A 22,688-nucleotide genomic window follows, 5' to 3' on the forward strand; every position below is an offset into this window, starting at 1 on the left:
TTTTGTTAACTTTGCTCTGCTTAATGTGCATTCTGCAGTTGACCTCCTCTGTAGTGTTTTTTTAAAAAAGTTTAGGATAATATTTTAGTTTCCTGTTACTTATGATTGAATGAATGTTAATTGTCTTTAAATATATACTTTATGATTGACTTTCTTCAGTAATGTTTTATTCTGTGTTGTTCTATTTGATTTTTTAATGTAGGTTGCAAACTGCTTTGAGATCCCCCCCTAATAATATGATAATCATAATAACATTGCCATTTGAACCAATTGAACACTAAGGAGTGGTTTCCCCCGGGACAAAGCAGCAGGACAAGAGGTTGGATGACCATCTGTCCTGGGTCCTTTAGATGAGATCCCTGAATTGCAGGGGTTGGACTAGATGCCCCTTGGGGTACCTTTTTGTTTTCTCTGCCCTGAATCTTCTAGCGTTCATCAGATGCCCCTGGGTTCTGGTGTCATGAGAGAGGGAGAGCAACTCACAATCTTGGTTGGAAAGCAGCATGCAAATAAACAAGCAAGCAAACTGACAATGGATTGGACAAAGTTATGGTAGCTGCCTCGTACCAAGTCAGGCCCTTCTTCCATCTAGTTTAGTATTGTTTGCACTGACTGGCAGCAGCTCTCTGGGGACAGGATGGGGGGGGAGGGCTGAATGCAAATCACCACTGAGCTATGCCTCCTCACCAATGGGATTTTAGGTATTAATATTATAGAATCGTAGAATTGTAGAGTTCGAAGGGAGCCTGTGGAACATCTAGTCCAAACCCCTAAAATGCAAGAATAGACAGCTGTCCCATTTAGGGATCGAACCTGCAACCTTGGCGTTATCAGCTCCACAATCTACCTGTCAGAGGGTCGTCATGGCTACTCTAGAGTAACTCCACTTGAGTCCAATTTGTCTTTAAAGGCTTTTATTGTGCAAGATATTTACAGTGCAGGGACAACTTAAAACATGACCTCTCATCCCGAATCAGAATCCGGCAATGGCGTACGTCTGTTCTTACGCCAGCAAAGTAGTTGGAGCATCCCAAAACGCCTCCCCCTTGACCTGCGTCGCGGTGCTCTCCTTAACTCTTGCGCCGGAAGGAGCGATGCCCTCTCAGCCTCCTCCCTGAGCGGTCGGTGACAGGGCTCTCCAACATCCCTGAGCTCCTGTCTGCATCTCTCCACACACACCCCGAGCTTTCCCATTGTTCCTCACGCTGATTTCTCTTTCCCTCCGAGTCTTTCCCCTCCCCTCTGGCTGCTTCAGACCCACTGCTGCTCCCTGTGCTTGGCGAGGTGGACGTCAGGATGATGGGGGCTGGCTCCCTGTAGGGAGTCACCCTTACACTACCCAACTGAGCTATCTTCAAAGAGAGCACTTAATAAAGAGCTATATAGGGTACCACTCTCAGTCTAAGCCAGGGGTCCCCAGACTTACCGGGCTTTGGGCCGGTGCCCGCCGCGCCGACCGCGCGGCGGGCTGGAGGGCAGGGGAGTGCGCGCGCAGCGGGCCGGAGGGCGGGGGAGTGCGCGCTTGTGCGCATGCGCACACGCACACGGTCGGGAAAAAATCGCCGAAAATCGCTTGTGCGCATGCGTATGGGCCTCCCCCGACCCGGAAGTGCATCGGAAATGACCTCTTCTGGGTCGGGAGAGGCCCATACGCATGCGCACAACGGATTTTCGGCGATTTTTTGCTGATTTTGAAGATCGCCGCCGCGCCGCGCGCCGTAAGAGCGGGCGGCAGCAGCGGGCGGCGGGGGTCGTCGCGGGCCGGATTGGGAGGCCAATTAGGCCGCATCCGGCCCGGGGGCCGTAGTTTGGGGACCCCTGGTCTAAGCTTTCCAGTACTGTTCATCACTAGAGAGCAGCCACCAAACTGACCACTACTTCACAGGGATCCCGAAAACCCTTCTGCCCTTTTTGAGGTTCTTTTTTTGTGGCTCATGGATTGCCAGGCCCACGTGGAAGATTAGCCGCCAAGTGAAATGGTGCTGGTGCTCCCTAGCCCACAGATGAGCTGAGATTATACGAGAGGGGGGCGGGGAGGGGCACCTCGTAATCAGATGTGGCGAAGAGGTGTGTGACGACTCAGCACTAATTCTTAGCTAGCGACACAGCATTAATTTGAAACCTATTAACATACAAATAAGGATTTACAGGCATCTTAATGGGGCTGAATACATTACTGGGATTTGGGCAACGTGGGCTGACTTTTGCTGGAACGCAATTTTTAGCTAGGTTCCCCCATCCCCCACTTTCAGTTTAAACATCCACATTTGATGTCACCCCCTTAAAAAAAACAACCTCTCCCATTTCCCTTGAAATTTAAACATAAAATCTGCTTTCACAAGGAATTCAACCGGGTGGATTTGATGTGGATTATGACGGCTCCGCTTTTCTTGGGAGAAAAGCAATGACAAACCTAGACAGCATCTTAAAAAGCAGAGACATTACCTTGCCGACAAAGGTCCGTATAGTTAAAGCTATGGTTTTCCCAGTAGTGATGTATGGAAGTGAGAGCTGGACCATAAAGAAGGCTGATCGCCGAAGAATGGAAGCTTTTGAATTATGGTGCTGGAGGAGACTCTTGAGAGTCCCATGGACTGCAAGAAGATCAAACCTATCCATTCTGAAGGAAATCAACCCTGGGTGCTCACTCGAAGGACAGATCATGAAGCTGAGGCTCCAATACTTTGGCCACCTCATGAGAAGAGGAGACTCCCTGGAAAAGACCCTGATGTTGGGAAAGATGGAGGGCACTAGGAGAAGGGGACGACAGAGGACGAGATGGTTGGACAGTGTTCTCGAAGCTACGAACATGAGTTTGACCAAACTGCGGGAGGCAGTGGAAGACAGGAGTGCCTGGCGTGCTATGGTCCATGGGGTCACGAAGAGTCGGACACGACTAAACAACAACATGACGGCTCTGTTATCTCACAAGGGATTCTGTAGAGCTGTCCATCCCACAAGCCAAAGTGAGGAAGCATCCTCAGCCAATAGGAGATTTTATCGCTTCTCGGCCTTTTGGCTAAGATCAAGTGTAGAATACGAGATTTTGCATCTGGTTTGAGAGTACCAGTCTGGGAGGTGGCGTCTGTGCTGTGTCTGACTTCAGCCCTCGCCTTGCTGGTGCCTCCTTTGGTGAAAAGCCGTGATATATCCTCTAACTGGGACCCCTCACCCCTGACAGCATCCTCTGCAGCAGAAAAAAAGCCATCTTCCTTCTGTGTCACATTTGGAGAGCAGGTATATGTTTTCCAGTAATTTGCCCTGGGGTTTAAACTGAATTAATCCTGCAATTGTATTCCAATCTGGAGCAGATTGCATTTCACTGCCTTCCTTTTTCAACCATCCCAGCATGGAGTTGGTCTCTCTCTCTCTCCTCCCTCTCTCCCTTTGCATCACATTGATTAAAAATACACTCCAAGCCGCTGGTAAATAACTGGGTTATTTGGGACATCTCTGTTTATCTTTGCTTTTAAATAGGCTGCATTGACATCAGGCGCATGGACGGCGCTGCAGCCTCCTCGGCTAAAATTACAGCTTGCCAACTGCACAGAGCGGAGGCCTGCGGAAGTCTCCGGAACAGGCCCTCCACCGTGTCTAACATCTAATTAGTGACTTTGGGCCTGTTCCAAAAAGGCTGCGGGGCCAGAACATTTTTTTTGGAGAGGACAGACGCAACAACGTCCTTTCCAAATCCAGAAGATGGCCATAAAGGAAGAGGCTTCTAAAGGGTCTGGAGTTGGATGGTGTTTGGCTTTCCTTCTCAAAGTGTATAGAAAAGGAGGAGAATAATCTGACTGACTGACTCCCCTCCCTATCCCATTCTGGAAAACAAAGAATACAGATGGAGAAATGCAATACTGCAGAACAGGGATGCACACCCTCCAACATTTCTCCAATGAAAATAAGGATGTCCTATTCAATGATGATGATGATGATGATGTCATTTGTACCCCACCTATCTGCCCCAGCCACTCTGGGCAGCTTCCAACATATATAAAAACATAATAAAACTTTAAGCATCCAGTAAACTTCCCTATACAGGGGTGCCTTCAGGGGTCTTCAAAAAGTTATATTGTTACTCAATTCCTTGGCTCTGTTGTCACATAACTCCATACCCTCCAACATTTCTCTGATGAAATTAGGGATGTCCTAAGGAAAAGCGGGACATTCCAGGGTCGGATCAGAAACAGCTTCTGTAAATCTGGGACTGTCCCTGGAAAATGGGGACACTTGGAGGTAGGGGCGAAGGAAGATAGGGGCAGGGGGGGTGGATCGCCCTGAGCGACGTGATCCCAGGGGCGCCATCGCCGCTGCCCGCCCCACCCCCAAAAGGCACGCGCTGTCCCAAAACACAGTGCGCCCCACCAGGGCAGTCTCGAGCAGGTCGGGCGCCCTGGCACTGAGGCGCGGAGGTCGCTCCAGCGCCCACGCCCTCGCAGCGCACAGCATGGCTTCCACCGGGACTATACCTAGAGCCGGCCCTGCGCCCCACCCAAAAATGTGCACCCCGCCCCAAAACGTGGCATGCCCCGCCCCAAAACGTGGCATGCCCCGCCCCAAAACACGTGCCACGTCATTGCGTACAACGCGCCCCGCCCCCCAAATGCATGGCGCACCCCGCCCCCAGAACGTGCGCCACGTCACTGGGGACCGCACGCCTGCTCTCCGCCCCCGGTGGCGGAGCATGAAGTTCTGCCGCTGCTTGGAGGGTCTGTATTCGGGTTTCCCTGATGGTTTCTTGAGCTTCCATACAATGCTGGCTTGCCTGGACAGTGGCGTGGCTCTCCCTTGGCTGTCAGCACCCTAGCATCCTTTGGGAGAAGCATCCCCTGGGCTGCAATGCTGAGCCACACAAAGGAGGCTACCTTTGACCTGGGCACAAAGCATAAGTGAGCGAGCAGCAAAGCATTATCAGAATAGGTTTGCAGGGCATGGAGCCGCCTTGAAGGAAAACAGGCAATGCTACGTGACACCCAACAGCAGCGAGGGCGAGTCGTGCTGGTTGCTGACTCACCAGCAACTCCAGATTCTTTTAAATGCCAGTGTTGAGCTTGCATTCCCCAAACAGGAAACTGCCTGGGAAAATGGGGGGGGGGGTTTAGAGAAAATAACCTGCGTGCCGCCATATCATTGAAACCGGACCTGTTTATTTTGCACCCCTCTCTCCCTCCCTCCCTAGGCAGTTCACTGAACAGAACAGCGTCCCTTTGTATTGCTACCTAGAAATGTAATCACCTGTTTAATGTCTACATCCTTTCCTGAAACGGCATCAAAATACTGCTGGTGGAAACTCAAACGGCAGCCTTTAAATAGCCCCCCATTTGCCTGAATGGGGAGGTGTTTGGTTTTCTGGCTTTGCTCCCCCCCCCTCTACTTAGTGGCAGCTTCTCCTTAAGTTGTTTTGTGTTTAGAGCAGGGTATGCTATGATATGGTATGATGATATGATATGTGGTTTTCTTTAAATAAACCTGAAAAAGATTATTTCTAGCCTGTGGATTTTTTTGGGGAACTTCCACGAGGCAAAGCTAAGTCTAAAGTGCTCCAGACTGCTCGCTCCTACTGTTTTGGAATTTAGTTGTGCTCGCGGAAAGTGAACACAGGCTGTGCAGCTGGAAAAGCATCAGTGGATTAGACCTTTCTTTGAAGCTCTTGAAACCGCTGCTTCTTCCCACCACCAACCTGTATGCTGAAGGACTCGCAGAGCAAAATCTGGACTGTAACCAGCAAGGCTGGAAGGACCACAGAGCTGATCTGGGACCACCTGGTTGAAATCCATGTTTTGTAAGACTATAACAAGAGCCCTGCTGGATCAGGCCAAAGGCCCATCCAGTCCGACACCCTGTTCTCACAGTGGGAAGCCAGGGGATGATGGAAACCCCTTAAGCAGAATCAGAGCACAACAACACTCTCAGATTCCAATAGTGGAGGGAGAACACAGCCCTTGTTTGCTAATGGCCACTGGTAGTCTTATCATCCATGAACCTGTCTGGTCCTTTCAAAGCCTTTTCTAATGTAGAAATTAACAAGTAGGGGATGTACTTCGGTGGTGTAGTGGGAAGTTTTGAAGTGCAGGAATTCATACCTCAACAGAATTCTAGTGTCTAGATCAGTGTTTCCCAAACTTGGGTCTCCAGCTGTTTTTGGACTACAACTCTCATCATCCCTAGCTAGCAGGACCAGTGGTCAGGGATGATGGGAACTGAAGTCCAAAAACAGCTGGAGACCAAAGTTTGGGAAACACTGGTTTAGATCAAGGGAATTGTTGTTGTTGTTGTTGTTTAGTCGTTTAGTCGTGTCCGACTCTTCGTGACCCCATGGACCAGAGCACGCCAGGCACTCCTGTCTTGCACTGCCTCCCGCAGTTTGGTCAAACTTATGTTCGTAGCTTCGAGAACACTGTCCAACCATCTTGTCCTCTGACGTCCCCTTCTCCTAGTGCCCTCAATCTTTCCCAACATCAGGGTCTTTTCCAGGGAGTCTTCTCTTCTCATGAGGTGGCCAAAGTATTGGAGCCTCAGCTTCAGGATCTGTCCTTCCAGTGAGCACTCAGGGCTGATTTCCTTTGGAATGGATAGGAATGGATAGGAATTGGACACACCTGGAATACTGTGTCCAATTCTGGGCACCACAATTTAAGAAGGATGTTGACAAGATGGAATGTGTGCAGAGGAGGGCGACCGAGATGATCAAGGGTCTGGAAGCCAAGCCTTCTTCGGAACAGTTGAAGGAGCTGGATATGTTTAGCTCGGAAAAGAGGAGACTGAGGGGAGATAGGATAGCCATCTTCAAATATCTCAAGGGCTGCCATATGGAAGATGGAGTGAGCTTGCTTTCTCCTGCTCCAGAGGGTAGGATCTGAACCAATGGAGTCAAGTTACAGGAAAGGAGATTCTGACTAAACATCAGGAATAACTTTGAACTGTTCAACAGAAGAGTGGACCTCCTTGGAAAGTGGTGGACTCTCCTACCTTGGAGGTTTTAAAGCAGAGATTGGATGGCCCTCTGTCATAGATCTTGGAGCTGGGGCAGGTGAAGGCATCCAGTTGTGCTGCTTCCGATGGTCCTTCCTCCTCTGCTCACTGCTATGAATGCACAACATGACTTTCCATCTCCGGACAACTGCAGTCATCTGCAAGGCATTCCCACCCAGCAGGGTTGATGTTTGCAGCCTTCATGTCCCGTTTGCAGAAATCTTAACACATAGAATCATAGAATCGTAGAGTTGGAAGAGACCACAAGGGCCATCCAGTCCAACCCCCTGCCAAGCAGGAAACACCATCAAAGCATTCTTGCCATATGCCTGTCAAGCCTCTGCTTAAAGACCTCCAAAGAAGGAGACTCCACCACAGTCCTTGGCAGCAAATTCCACTGCCAAACAGCTCTTACTGTCAGGAAGTTCTTCCTAATGTTTAGGTGGAATCTTCTTTCTTGTAGTTTGAATCCATTGCTCCGTGTCCGCTTCTCTGGAACAGCAGAAAACAACCTGTCTCCCTCCTCTATATGACATCATTTTATATATTTGAACATGGCTATCATATCACCCCTTAACCTTCTCTTCTCTAGGCTAAACATACCCAGCTCCCTAAGCCGTTCCTCATGGGCATTGCTTCCAGGCCTTTGACCATTTTGGTTGCCCTCCTCTGGACACGTTCCAGCTTGTCAGTATCCTTCTTGAACTGTGGTGCCCAGAACTGGACACAGTACTCCAGGTGAGGTCTGACCAGAGTAGAATACAGTGGTACTATTACTTCCCTTGATCTAGACGCTATACTCCTATTGATGCAGCCCAGAATTGCATTGGCTTTTTTAGCTGCTGCATCACACTGTTGACTCATGTCAAGTTTGTGGTCTACCAAAACTCCTAGATCCTTTTCACATGTACTGCTCTCAAGCCAGGTGTCTCCCATCCTGTATTTGTGCCTTTCATTTTTTTTTGCCCAAGTGTAGTTGCATTCAACACACCCAGTTATTCTATTATAATGCATCCAAATAAATACTGTGAGCAATGGCAAAATCCCGTTTCAGCACCAGGTCTTTTTCAAGTCCATGTAAAAATAGGGTCTAATTCCTCAGGAGACGAGAAGTACCTCTTTCTGCCAAATTCCTGCTTGAGCAATTACCAAAGACGAACTCTCCCTCTCGTTTAGTGATAAGCATAATTCCTGAAGTTTAGAGGCTTGACCTGTTCGTTGGCAGTTGGGGGAAATGTGCCAAATCCGAAAGAGACTGTGGACATCTTGAGAGTATGGGGGGGGGGGCAAAAAACACAGGTGACATCTCCTTCACATTCATTCAGCCCTACATTGTGCCATTTGTAAAACACAGTTTATCTTATTTATTTAGGGGGGGGGCGCAACAAAACACCAGAGTGCTTACAGTATTTGTTTCCTGGGCTGTTTGGGAGAAAAGGGACGTAGCGCAATCACAGAGCATCTGCTTTGAGTGCAGAAGGCCCCAGCTTCAATCCCTGGCATCTCCAGATAAGGCTGGGAGAGACACCCTGCTGGCAGTCAGGATATAACCAATACTGAGCACTGTGGGCCTGTGATGTCTGACCCAACACCCAACAGCTTCCTCTGATTCTGCAAACGGTGCTTCTGACTCTGACAGCCGCCGCTGCCGTCCTTTTGATCCAGATGAAAAACAAAAGCGAAGTTTTGATCCGTTTTTGTGAATGCCTCAAGGGGCTAAAGCAACAAAGTTGTTTGCTTCTGTTGAACAACCGAAACAGAGAAGGAAACTGTGTTTCCCCACACACAGATGGGAAAACATATCTTTGTTCTGAAAGCGAAGCTCAGCAGAGCAGAAACAGTTCTGGGTTTGTGTTCAAACACCCACACGCATCTTATTGGGATTCAGTGGCAGAATGAATGCATAGCCCACCCATGGGGAGGGGTGTTATGTGGAGGGGGGGTGGAATCCAGTCAGAGCCTACCTGAACTATTACGAAATTGTGCTTGGGAGATTGTAGGAGGAGGTTCACGTTTGTATGGCAGAGAATTTTTATTTATTAAGAGTGGTGTTCATTTCATTGCATTTATATACCACCATTACCTTGCAAGGATTTCAAGGTGGTGCTCACAGTCCTTCTCCCCCCCCCATTTTCCTCCTCACAACAACCCTGTGAGGTAGGTTAGGCTGAGAGATGGTGACTGACTCCAAGGTCACTTGGTGAGCTTCAATTTCTTGCGCTAGTGCAAGGATTAGAACCGGCACAGCCACATTTCTCCCCTTCTCTTCCCCTTGCACACATCCCATGCCACCCTCAAATATACCACAGAACAGATTGGGGGAGGGTTAGGGGAACAGTGCTCCATTGTACAAGCAGGAATCTGGGCAATGGTGAAATGTTCACCTTTGCGCTACGTAGAACGCAACAAATTTTACCTTCATGACAACCCCATGAGGCAGACTAGGCTGAAACAGCGTGATGACTCAGAGGCTATCCAGTGATGGCTGAGCAGGGATTTAAACCTGTACCACCCCATTCTATATCCATCACAACACACTGACTCTTGAAATAATTGGCCATGGTGCTTGCGCCCTTTCTCTCTCTTTTGTCCCACTATAATATCTGAGCCTACAAAGGTCCGTATAGTTAAAGCTATGGTTTTCCCAGTAGTGGTGTATGGAAGTGAGAGCTGGACCATAAAGAAGGCTGATCGCCAAAGAATTGATGCTTTTGAATTATGGTGCTGGGGGAGACTCTTGAGAGTCCCATGGACTGCAAGAAGATCAAACCTATCGATTCTGAAGGAAATCAGCCCTGAGTGCTTACTGGAAGGACAGGTCCTGAAGCTGAGGCTCCAATACTTTGGCCACCTCATGAGAAGAGAAGACTCCCTGGAAAAGACCCTGATGTTGGGAAAGATTGAGGGCACAAGAAGGGGACAACAGAGGACAAGATGGTTGGACAGTGTTCTCGAAGCTACGAACATGAGTTTGACCAAGCTGCGGGAGGCAGTGCAAGACAGGAGTGCCTGGCGTGCTATGGTCCATGGTGCTTGCGCCCTTCCTCTCTCTCTTTTGTCCCACTATAATATCTGAGCAACAGATTAATCAGAAATGAGATGAGAAGAATTGGCACAGACAGGAGTCTGGATCAAGGAGCAGGGCAAAGGGGGGTGCCCCAGGTAGCAAGTTGGGGCTGGGGGGACAGCAAAATTGCAACCTCCCCTGATGCCACACGGCACGGCAGAGAGGGGAAAGGTCCACTGTAGCTGCAGCACACAGATGGTGACTCCTGAATTTTATGGTTGCCCAGTCATCTCCAGCCTGGTTGAGTTATATAAATCAGATCCTCTCTCCTACATGTTGGAGAGGCTGTAAGGATAAAGGCACCTTATATAATTTGCAGCGAACTTGTCCTACTGGGCATTTATGTGCATAAGTCAATTTGTCCAGCAACCCTTAGCTCCCCACCCTCTGCTTGCTCTCCTACCCATCTTTAGGGGGAAAGGTTATGTGGTCATTATGGTGAGGAGTGGAAAGGACCCCAAGTGATCATCTAATCCAACCTCCTGCAAGGCAGGAATGTCAGCTAAAGCAGTGTTTCTCAACCAGTGTGCCTCCAGATGTTTTGGGACTACAACTCCCATCATTCCTGACCACTGGTCTTGCTAGCTAGGGATGATGGGAGTTGTAGTCCCAAAACATCTGGATGCACACTGGTAGAGAAACACTGAGCTAAAGCATTCCCACAGATGGCCAGCCAACCTCGGCTTGAAAACCTCCAAGGAAGGCGAGTCCATGACCTCCCGAGGGAGATGTTGCACCCTGATCCTGCACCCCAGTTGCCCCAACTTCATGGCTTCATGCTACTCACGATGGGAGAGCTGGAACCCACACATTTGGGGGTCATGTACCTCTCTGAATGCCAGCCGCTGAGGAGGAACAACAGCAAAAGAAGGGGCTCTTGCCTCCATGCCCTGCCCCTGGCTTTTTGTGGGCATCTGATTGGCTACTGCGGGAAGCAGGATGCTGGACCAAATGGGCTTTTCTGATGTGCTTCTCCCTCCTCACTACCTTGTCATAGTCTGTGCTGCCAAGCAATCTTCTCCCAAGCTGGGCTCTCCACATGGCTAAGCATCCACTTTTTCAAAGGGCTGCCAACTCTTAGGAGTCATCAGAAACAAACAAACCTCTTGCTTCCAAAGGTAAATGGCTGCTTTAATGAGCAAACAGCACTAAGTGTGTGCAGTTGATGGCGAAGGTGTTGGCTCAGCAATTTGAAGGACATACCCTTCTCCTGTTCTGAGGAAAGATCTGGGCGGCAGGCGCTGCCCTGTTCTCCCAGCCTGGGTTTTATCACCAGCTATGCCCACCCTCCTTTCTGGCAGCGGTATCACTTGGCCACCTTGTGCTCAGATAATGAGGGCCGGCCATAACATTAGGCGAAGTGTGAAAGCCACCAGAGGAAGCTGCTCTGGGGTGTCAAGAAAGGGCAGGGAATGGCTCATCAAGTTACCTGTATTATTGAGATATTATTTTACCTCCACGAAGCAGGAGAGATGCCTGTGGGAACGCCAACCTCAAGTGTCAAAATCATCTGGCTGGCAGTAGATGAGGGACAGGGAAGGGCGAATCCTCCAACTTCGGTTTCTCTCAGGGGTTTTGTTTTGTTTTTCCACTCTTCAAGTCATTTTTATCATACGGTCAAACCTCGGTTGTCGAACGTAATCCGTTCAGGAAGACCGTCTGACTTCTGAAATGTTTGACAACCGAAAACTGAAAGCGGAAGCCTCAATACAATAGAGAAATTCAAAACGGAAGCCATGTAGCACGTTTGACTTCCAAAAATCATTCGAAAACCGGCACAGTTACTTCCGGGTTTTAGGCGTTCAGGAGCCGTAACGTTCCAAAATGGAAGCGTTCAGGAACTGAGGTATAACTGGGGTCTCAGGGCTGTTCACAGAATAAAATCAAGATATAAAACCACAAAATTCAAAATAAAAATAAAAACAGCAACCCAATAGCTCCCCCCTAATATTATTATTTATACCCTGCCCATCTGGGTGGGTTTCCCCAGCCACTCTGGGCAGTTTACAGCATATATATTTACATATAATCTCCAGGTTCCAAATTTGTTATACATTTCTCTTTAAACTTCATGCCTTTCCCTCCACGCTGTTCTTAATCCCAATCCATTTACATATTGCATTCTAATAAATATTCCACCCTTCTATTTCAAATATTTCATTTTTCCACTCTTAAGTTCCGTTCCCCACATTTCAACAACCATTTGCATTCCAGTGCAAATACACGTGTGTGTATGTATGCATTTAGGTGATTTCCCCTTATACAATGCATTTATGCCTTTTTTTAGGGGGGGGGTTGTTTTTGTACACACTGCTGGGTTGGAGAGCTGCATCGCAAAATTCAGAGACCTGTGAATTTCTTAGGATGGCTATGTTTTCGGTTGGCACATTGTTTTGAAAAGTGGGAGTTTTGTAGGTTGACCTTTAAATGCAAATTACATTACACTGCTCCCCCATGCCTAGTGGGTGGGTGGGGGTGCACTTTCTTCTCCGCCTCAGGCAACGTAATGTCTTGAGGTGGTTCTGTTAGGCATCATGCTTCTATTGATCCAGACCTTGGCAAGATATAGTTTCCACTCCAAAGGATTCTATCAATTCCTGCATGTTTCCCCCCCCATGTCAAACCAAGTCCTCCCCCTTTAAGTATCTGCGCAGAAATCTCTACCCAGCCGCTGAATCCTGGAGTTTTTTTTTTTTTAAGATAGCTTATTGTTGCCCTTGTTTGAATCTTCAATAAGCAAACAGGAGCTTTGTTGATTCAGACATTACATATAAGCTCAGGCTAGTAAATAATTCAGGGCTCGCCTTTCTGTCGGCTCCTTCAGAAAAATCAATTGGGGGTTTCTAAAAATATATAATCGTCGCAAGCTAATTGATCTACTAATGCCCATTGTTTGCTTTTCTACTTTCAACAAATGCACAGCAAATTGCTTGTGAAATGATGTTTGCCGAAGGAGTCCTGCGCCAGAGTCAGAAAGGACAAGACTGCTCTCTGCTCAATCATCCACTGAGAACGACATGGAACAAAATGGATTCAGGCCCAATTCAAAGGTGCAGACAAACCTGTGGGGGCTACAGAAAAAACCCATCAGCTTTTCGCCTCTGTGGGGCTGCGTTGGTATGTAGAGGTTTAGTTTCCATGGAAGCGAATTCAAATAGGAGAAGGAAAACTCTGATCCCAGATCTTCACTGCTCATTCATGTCAGGGACCGTGCTGAGGAGGGCTGCACTGAGGAGGAATGGTGGGAGCCCCCCCCCCCTGCTCCTGCTTCTGAATCTTCCCAGGAGCAGGAGAACAGTATAGATTTGGAACAGTGGTTTGCAGAGGGGCATAGTTCAGAAGGCAGAAGCTGGGGGATTCTGGATGGGGAACAGCTAGCAGAAGAAACAGTGGAAGAGAGAGGGTTAACAGATTCATACTCTTTGGACAGCATTCCTCCAGTGCCCTCACCAAGGTTGAGAAAGGCTCAGAAAGTCTCAGAACAGAAAGCACAGAGGGTACAAGCTCAGATTTACAAGACGTAGGAGTGGCGTAGAGTAATAGGGACAGAGGGGTGTGAGCCTTAGTTGGGAGCACAGCCATTCCAGGTAGACAGGTTCTTTGTCTCTCACTGTGATTATTAAAGACTCTAACTGGTAAGACGTTCCTTTCGTTTGATCTCTTATTTATTGCTACAGGGGAGGAAACCAGTTCTCCAAAACCTGACATTCATTAGAAAGGCTTTGGGAGTAAACCCCAAGGAAAAGTCCATACCAGTTGCCTTGCGGGATATCTTTGGGAGAAGAAAAGACCAAGGAGTCGACTCTACACAAATCCAGAGTGGAGTCTGTAAGACAGTGGGATGGCGCCTTGTGTGCCTCCTTCCGACAACTCCTGCAGCCAAGCTGGTGCCAAACATCTTGCTCTGCTTTCCTTTGGACTGAAAGGCAGGGGTCTTGTTGTCTGGGCAACCCAGGACCTCTATACAGACTGCCCATGCTTGCAGCCTGGAGGGGTCACTTCTGTGCTGCTAGCGCAGCAAAAACAGCATGGGGTGCGGAAGTTACGAGTTACCGGTTTCTGGAGCCACAGCAGGCGCTGTGATTCTCCAGCACTTTGGCTTCGCCCCCAGAGGCACACTCCATTGTCCCTCGAGATAGACAGACAATGACAAGAGGATTCCTGCAGTGGCACAGAACTTTGACTGGGCAGCCAGGTGAGTAGAAGCGATTATTGCAGTTTAACTAGAAATGCAACACACATCAGCCTTGTCAGGAGGAAAGATGCAGTCCATTTGTTCAACGATGGGCCAGCCTGAGATCCTGCACATGTTGCTGGGCTTGAACTCCCATCAGCACCAGCCAGCATGCCCAATGATCAAGGATAATGGGAGTTGTAGTCCAGCCACATATGGAGTGGGGGATGCCACAGGTTCCCCATCCCTGCAATAGCAATGCACAACAGAAAGTCATTCTCCACCTGTTGGAATGGCAGAAGAAAGGGGCTGGCCTGGAATCTCTCCAGAGTCTCAGATAATGTCACAGGTTGGTTGGGTGCAGAGGAATCAGCAGGGGAACCCTGAAAGGAAGAAGGCTCAGAGCCCGGGGATTGGTGCCGGGATGACAATGAGTGGTCAGAGAGGGAAGAGGGGGAAGAGGAGGTGTCGGAAGCTGAAGAGGTAAAAGGGCTTAGTGAGCGGGGAGAGTCTGGCAGAGAGAAGTCCAGAATCAGAGACAGAAGCTGAAGCAGGAGAGGAAAGAGGCCAAGAGGCAGAGATGAGTCTGGTGAAGAAGCAAAGCAGTCTCTCCCTCCTGCTTTGACAAACTCCTCTTGTCTGCCAGAACTAGGAGAGGCATGAAAAGGGCGGAGGAGAGGTTGGTTTCACGCAGGCACAGCCTCCAATTGCTTGGGGAAAGCCCTGGAGAGGAGGGAACTGTGTGGAGGGGAAAGGCACTTAGTCTCGGCAATTGATCCATGGGGTGAGACCTACTGGACAACAGCTGCTGTGCTCATGAGGCCTCACACTGCCGCCAAGCCTGTGCAGATCATGTTCTTGCTAATAAAGAGTTAACTCCAGCTTGCACAGTGTGATTTACTGCTGGCTCGCTTCTTTACCGGTAATAAACTTGGCCTCATAGGTAGCTCTTGGTGGTGGAACACTGCCCCACCAACCTGACTCTGCCCTCAGCCAGTCCCCACTGACAGCCAGCTCCCTCCTCCTTGGTCTCAGTGTTGCCCTTGCAGAACTCAGCGGGGAGGAAGGGGGGCAAAACCGGAATGAATTGGCTCTGCCTGTCATTTAACTCTCTGCTTTCTGCCCTTCAAGCCCTGATTGGCAATGGCCCTGGTGGGGCTGCTCAACTCACAGATAGACGATCCTGGATGGCTCTGCTGCTAGCATTAATCCAGCAAAACCGTGCATGATGCTCTGTGATGTGCTCTCTGCAGAGTGCAAGAGTTGCGGTGCCAAAGACGTCTCGTAAATACCTGTTTAGCCTCGGTCTGTTAGTTCACTCTTACTAACTGGGGCATCTGCTTCACGCTCCACGACTCGCTGTCGCTTCTGCAAAGCTACCATATGCCTGCACAGATGAGGGCTGAGAGAGAGAGGGAGAGGGGAAACTCCCTCTTAACTCCGAGGAAGAGCACTTGGTAAATATTTAGAGACTGATTTACAGATCACTGGATGATGCTGACAAGAGGAGCGTGCGGAACAAGTGCCTCCCTCCCTGCTCCGTAGGAAGGGCCAGATGGCGCCCAAAAGTGCAGATGGAAAGGAGGGTGGCTTAACTCCTATACGGTTCACTCAGATCTAACACAGATTTAAACATTACTCATTGAACTATGCACATATCGGTCACATCCACACAATGCATTTAAAGCACATTTTAAGCACACGGCGTCTCCCAGAGAACCCTGGGGTCTGTAGTTGGCCCTCCAGAGTTACATTTCCCAGCACCCTGAACAAACTACAGTTATGTGGTAACCACCGTCTGACCTACAATGGCCCACATTACTATCACTATTACTGTTAAAATTTGTATACTGCCCTATACCTGTAGATCTCAGGGCAGTTTATAAATTATTATTATTATTATTATTATTAATACCCGACCATCTGGCTGAGTTGCCCCAGCCACTCTGGGCGGCTTCCAACTCACATAAAAATAATTAAAAAAAACATCAAATATTAATAGTAACAGTCAGACCCAATAAAAAAAGTCACAATAACTTTAAAACAAACAATTTATATCAAATAAAGCAATGTATGGAAGTGAGAGCTGGACCATAAAGAAGGCTGATCGCCGAAGAATTGATGCATTTGAATTATGGTGCTGGAGGAGACTCTTGAGAGTCCCATGGTCTGCAAGAAGATCAAACCTATCCATTCTGAAGGAAATCAGCCCTGAGTGCTCACTGGAAGGACAGATCGTGAAGCTGAGGCTCCAATACTTTGGCCACCTCATGAGAAGAGAAGAATCCTTGGAAAAGACCTAGATGTTGGGAAAGATTGAGGGCACAAGGAGAAGGGGACGACAGAGGACGAGATGGATGGACAGTGTTCTCGAAGCTACCAACATGAGTTTGACCAAACTGCGGGAGGAAGTAGAAGACAGGAGTGCCTGGCGTGCTATGGTCCATGGGGTCACGAAGAATCGGACACGACTAAACGACTAAACAACAACAACAAAAGCAATATTCAACAATCCATTAGAATCCAATAAAATATGACAATATAAAAAACAGAGTACATAATAAAAGCAAATGCAAAGGCAATCCAATCATCCCTGCTTCCACAGCACATTTTGAAAGGGCACTGAGTGCCAAACAGCCAAAGGCCTGGTTAAAGAGGGACTTTTTTGCCTTGCATGCTGCTTCTAATAAGGAAATGCAAATGACTCTTATGGCAAACCAGTGGCATGGGCTGGCAATTTTGGTCAGGGGCGGTGAACCCCAGACCTAGAGAGTGAATCCAATGTTCCAGTTGGGCCTGGGATAGTTCAATGGGTGGAGCGTGAGGCTCTTAATTGCAGGGTTGTGGGTTCAAGCCCCAAGTTGGGTAAAAGATTCCTGCATTGCCGAGGGTTGGACTAGATGACCCTCAGGGTCCCTTCCAATGGTACAATTCTTTGAGTCTACCTGTCCCTCTGTCTTCAGGCCCCACCCCTCACCGGCCCTGCTCCCCCCCAAGTGCCTTTGATCAGCTGAAATGTGTCCTTCAACTACGGTAGGATAGTGGAGGATTGTGATGGGGTGTGTGTGGATATGTGGGGAGGGGGTGTTACCACATCAGTGATGCTACAAAGAGCTCAAAGAAGTACTGGATCTTTCAACTTCCTGCAAAATTCAGTGTGAAGAACGAATGCCCTGCTATTATCTCCACGGAACATTAGTGATTATCTATGAATCGCCAGCAAAGATGGGATTCTACCGTTATCATCGCATCCTGCGAGTGCAGCCCATTCAAGGCACACCTCTCTCCCTAGCACGCCATGAAAAGACAACAACTCTGTCATTAAGAAAACAACGCTGAGAAGAAGTGGGGGAAGGCCACGCGGGAGAGCTCTTTCGAGTAAATTCTGTGCCCTGTGAAAAGCAACAGCAGCTCTCCCTGTCAATCTAGCATTCATTCACAAATGCATTTGTTTGTTCAATCATTCCTTTATTCTGGTGCATGTGCACAAGCACAGAGACACATGCACACACTGCCCCCATGGCTGACCCTGATGCCACTCCACGCTCTGCCAGGCTGCCCACTCTGCTTGCTATAAGATGCTTACTGAGGTGCTCGTGGGAAATTGCAGTCAAACACATAGGGCTAGCTAGTGCACGAAGGGGTTAAGACAATAGAGCTGTGTTTCCTAGACTCAGTTAGGCCACTCCCCCTCCCCCGTGAGGTAGGAAGTGAAGCACACGTTGGAACCTATCTTTTTGTATTTTCTACTCAGGAGTATTCTGCCTGTGTTCTCCTTGCTGCTGTTTGGATAAATGCATGAATCTGACCTTTGGAACATTTTGTAAGTAAAGCATTTTAAACTTACTTAACGGTGTGTGGTTTGTTCATTGCAAGAGGGGTAGAAAACTGGGAGTGCTGTGTGCAACTAAACAGGATATGAAAAGGGTTTAATGGCCTACATTCCCACGCTATACTGCTGCCTGACTTTGTGAGTTTAAACTCTGCTGCTGGGGGCTCTCTCCTGCTGGACAGTGTGCAAAGCCCCACATTTTGAATCTAGGCACCCAGGGCTAGATTCCCATATCAGGGCTGGCCCAATACATTTTGGCACCGGAGATGGACCCCAGAATCCCCCCTCCCTGCCAAAGAAAGGGCGAGGGGAGATCTACACCAGTAACAAGGGGGGACGACGACGAAAGATTGGCATTGGGATCTGCCACCTGGTGGATCCTGCCACCTGAGTTGGGCACCATTCTTGGCCTCTGGGCTGGGCCACCCTGTCCCACGTGGCAAGTGATTGTGGACTCTGTGCCATACAGGCCCGTTCTTTCCATTTGGCTAAGTGGCGCAGTGCGCCAGGGCGCCTCCCCATCAGGGGCGCTGGGCTGGGGTGCCCAGCAGCCCCGCGCGCTGCTCATGTTTGAGGCAGCGAGCAAGGTGCTGCTGCTGAAGCAGCCTAGCTCTGCCACTGCCTCTCCTCCGTCGCACTTGCAGGGGGCGGTAGACTGTATCCTCCGCCATATGCTGTTCCCGCCAAGCCCCCTCGCAACAGCAGGCTTGCTAGCTGCCGTTCCAACGGCGCCTAGCAAGCGGGGGGGGGGGCGCCGGAGGTATTTTGCACCACGGCGCTGGATACCCTTAAGACGGCCCTGGTGCCATACATCCACACAAGTTTTTGGCAGCCTCTTCACAACTTCGCCCCTCTCAAAATGCTACCTCATATTCCACCATGCTCCCATTTAGTCAGGATTTACTGTTACTGGAAGGAATTCAGCATCATGCCATTTGGGTCAAAGGATGATGCGCTGTGTGAAAAAAGTACATTTGGTGCTTCCTGAATTATCCAACATTTGGCTTCATTGAATGGCCCTGGGTTCTAGCATGATGAGAGAAGGAAGGGAAAACCTGTCCTCTTTCACATTCTCCAGATTTCTTCCACATTTTCCGGGCACCTACAGAGATTCAAGGTGGCCCGGATATTCTGAGAAGGTCCTGGAGGAGCTTTTGTTATTTTATTTGTGCAAGCATCTCCACACACACACACACTCCCGTTGCTTGTATGCCACAGTTTGTGGGAAGCCGATTTTTGTCTTCGCAAGGACTTTTTGACAAGGAATATTGTGCAGAGTCCCCCAGAGTCCTTCTCTGGGCTTCCTTTCTTCTTTGATTGACAAGGCGCCGTCGGCTGGCTGAAAAAGGGCTGCCTTTCTTTATTGTGTGCTCCCCCCCACGCCCTCATGTCCCGCCAACACCGTTTAGTTCCTGATGAGCCTGGGAAACGCATGGAAAGCCAAACAAGAGCAAAGAATCACAGAATTGTAGAATTGGAAGTGGTCCCAAGGGTCATCTAGTCCAGCCCCCTGCAATGTTGTTTCCACAGGTGGATGTGTGCTTTTTCCACTGAGGCTTCATAGTTAAATGAGGAATTTGGTGTATGTGTGATCCCCCCATACACCTAATAAATGCTAATAATAATAATAATAATAATAATAATAATAATACTCTATTAATTATACATACATACATACAAAAAAAATTCCTTCAGTAGCACCTTAAAGACCAACTAAGTTATACCAAAATAAAAACTTAGTTGGTCTTTAAGGTGCTACTGAAGGAATTTTTTTTATTTTACTTCGATCCAGACCAACACGGCTACCTACCTGATACATACATACATACATACATACATACATACATACATACATACTCTGCCTTTTTCCCTGGCAAGGACTCAAGGCGGCTTATATATAAAAATAAGAACAGCCAAGCATAATGCTTGGGACCCAGGTGGCGCTGTGGTTAAACCACTGAGCCTAGGGCTTGCTGATCAGAAGGTCGGCGGTTCGAATCCCTGTGACGGGGTGAGCTCCCGTTGCTTGGTCCCAGCTCCTGCTAACCTAGCAGTCCAAAAGCACGTCAAAATGCAAGTAGATAAATAGGAACCGCTACAGCAGGAAGGTAAACGGCATTTCCATGTGCTGCTCTGGTTTGCCAGAAGCGGCTTTGTCATGCTGGCCACATGACCTGGAAGCTATACGCCGGCTCCCTCGGCCAATAATGTGAGATGAGCGCGCAACCCCAGAGTCGGTCACGACTGGACCTAATGGTCAGGGGTCCCTTTACCTTTACCTTTAAGCATAATGCTAGACACCTCTTATCCCTGAACTGGTCAGTATAGGAACAGCTGTTTCGAAATGGGTGCCTGAGTCTTGATTTTTGTTTTCCTCTTCCTGCCTTGCTGCTTGTGCCTTGTGTGTTGTGTATTTTTAGATCATAAGCCTAAGGGTAGCAACTGTCTTGTATTGATTGTATGTAAGCTGTTCTGGAAACCCTTTCAGCTGAAGGGTACAAATGCTATATGAAAATAAATATCAGTTACTGTATTTCTGGGACGCAGGTGGCACTGTGGTCTAACACAGAGCCTAGGGCTTGCCGATCAGAAGGTCGGTAGTTTGAATCCCCACGACAGGGTGAGCTCCCGTTGCTCAGTCCCAGCTCCTGCCAACCTAGTTCGAAAGCACGTCAAAAGTGCAAGTAGATAAATAGGTACCGCTCTGGCGGTAAGGTAAACGGCGTTTCCGTGTGCTGCTCTGGCTCGCCAGAAGCAGCCTAGTCATGCTGGCCACATGACCTGGAAGCTGTACGCCGGCTCCCTTGACCAATAGAGCGAGATGAGCGCTGCAACCCCAGAGTCGGTCACGACTGGACCTTACAGTCAGGGGTCCCTTTACCTTTACCTTTATCAGTTATTTCTAAAAATAAAAATAATATGATATAGTAAAACAATAACATATAACAATATTTATATGTTATTGGAGCAATGGCATGTTATATGTTATTGGAGCACGGAGCAATGGATTCAAACTTCAAGAAAGAAGATTCCACCTAAACATTAGGAAGAACTTCCTGACAGTAAGAGCTGTTCGGCAGTGGAATTTGCTACCAAGGAGTGTGGAATTTGCTACCAAGGAGTGTGGTGGAGTCTCCTTCTTTGGAGGTCTTTAAGCAGAGGCTTGACAGCCATATGTCAAGAATGCTTTGATGGTGTTTCCTGCTTGGCAGGGGGTTGGACTGGATGGCCCTTGTGGTCTCTTCCAACTCTATGATTCTATGATTTCATTAATTAAAAAAATAGATTTCTTATGCGCCCTTCACTATCATAAGTGGGCAGAGGGCTGTTGGGCTCAGGTCCAACTTGCAGGGTTCCCATATTCAGAGGCATGTTGACAATCCGCTCATATTTGGGTCTTGACAAGCTCTGTGTAATGTGCTTAGATAAAGCCATCTACACTAGCAACCGAATCCATCCCATATGTCAGGAGTGTGGAGCTGGCCCTGCACTGCAACCCACAATTTTGAGGGGAAAGAACCATCTAGATCAGTGGTTCCCAATTAGGAGTCCGGGGAACCCCTGGGAGTCTGCGGAACACTCCCAGGGGGTCCGCAGCACGGCACTCCCCCCCTGCCAGGGACTCAATCTTGATAATTGCACAGTCAAAGCCTTCCACGGATCATCCAGCCTCTGCTCTAAACCAGCGCCTGCTTGCTGGCAGGGGAAAAACTTGTGAAAGAGTTGCTGGATGGCAAGCGAGCTGGGATTGGGCACAAACCTCGGACACAGTTTCTTAGGGCTCTTGCAATTGGGGGGGGAGAGGGGGGAGAGAGTGCAAACAACTCACATGCTTATCATTAAAATATATATACAGTGGTACCTCGGTTTATGAACACAATTGGTTCCGGAAGTCTGTTCATAAACTGAAGCATTCATAAACTGAAGCGAACTTTCCCATTGAAAGTAATAGAAAGTGAATTAATCCGTTCCAGATGCGTCCGCGGCGTTCGTAAACCGAAAATTCGTAAACCAAGGTGTTCATAAACCGAGGTTCCACTGTATATGTAAGAGCTTCCTTGCCCTTGCTCTCTAGTTTTTGACTGAAAATATCTTCTTATTGCTTGCTTTCAACGACTATCAACTTTAGGGGACTCTCCCACTGCTTGTAGGTATGGTCAGTGCTTTTTCTTCTTAAAAAAATGTTTAGGGGTACTCTCATTTTGATACAAGAAAATCACCATTTTATAGTTCAAATCGGGGGGGGGGGATAAATACAGCAAATGGACAAAAGTACAAAGATTCACAAAATGTTTAGGGGTATGCGCCCCCCCCCCCCGAAAAAAAGCACTGGGTAGGGTTTTCATTGAATCTTGCCTTAATATTTCAGTTTGGGATTCATGTCTCATCTTGGAAGTCCAAGAGGGGAAATAGCTAAGCAAATCGCCACTAGGATTAGCACATCAGCTCAACCTCTGACGATTTAGTTCAGCGCTAGGGCTGAGGGTGATGCTTTATTTTCAGCATTGTGATGTGCTGATATTATCACGATGACTGAAATTCATCTCGGCTGCTTCTTCCCGCCTTAGGGAAGGAAGAAGCAGTCTAGATACATGGCCCAATACAACTGCCGCTATGAGGGCAGAGTAGGATGTCGGCTTCAC

Source organism: Zootoca vivipara, chromosome 1 (assembly GCF_963506605.1).
Source record: "Zootoca vivipara chromosome 1, rZooViv1.1, whole genome shotgun sequence".
NCBI lineage: Eukaryota > Metazoa > Chordata > Lepidosauria > Squamata > Lacertidae > Zootoca > Zootoca vivipara.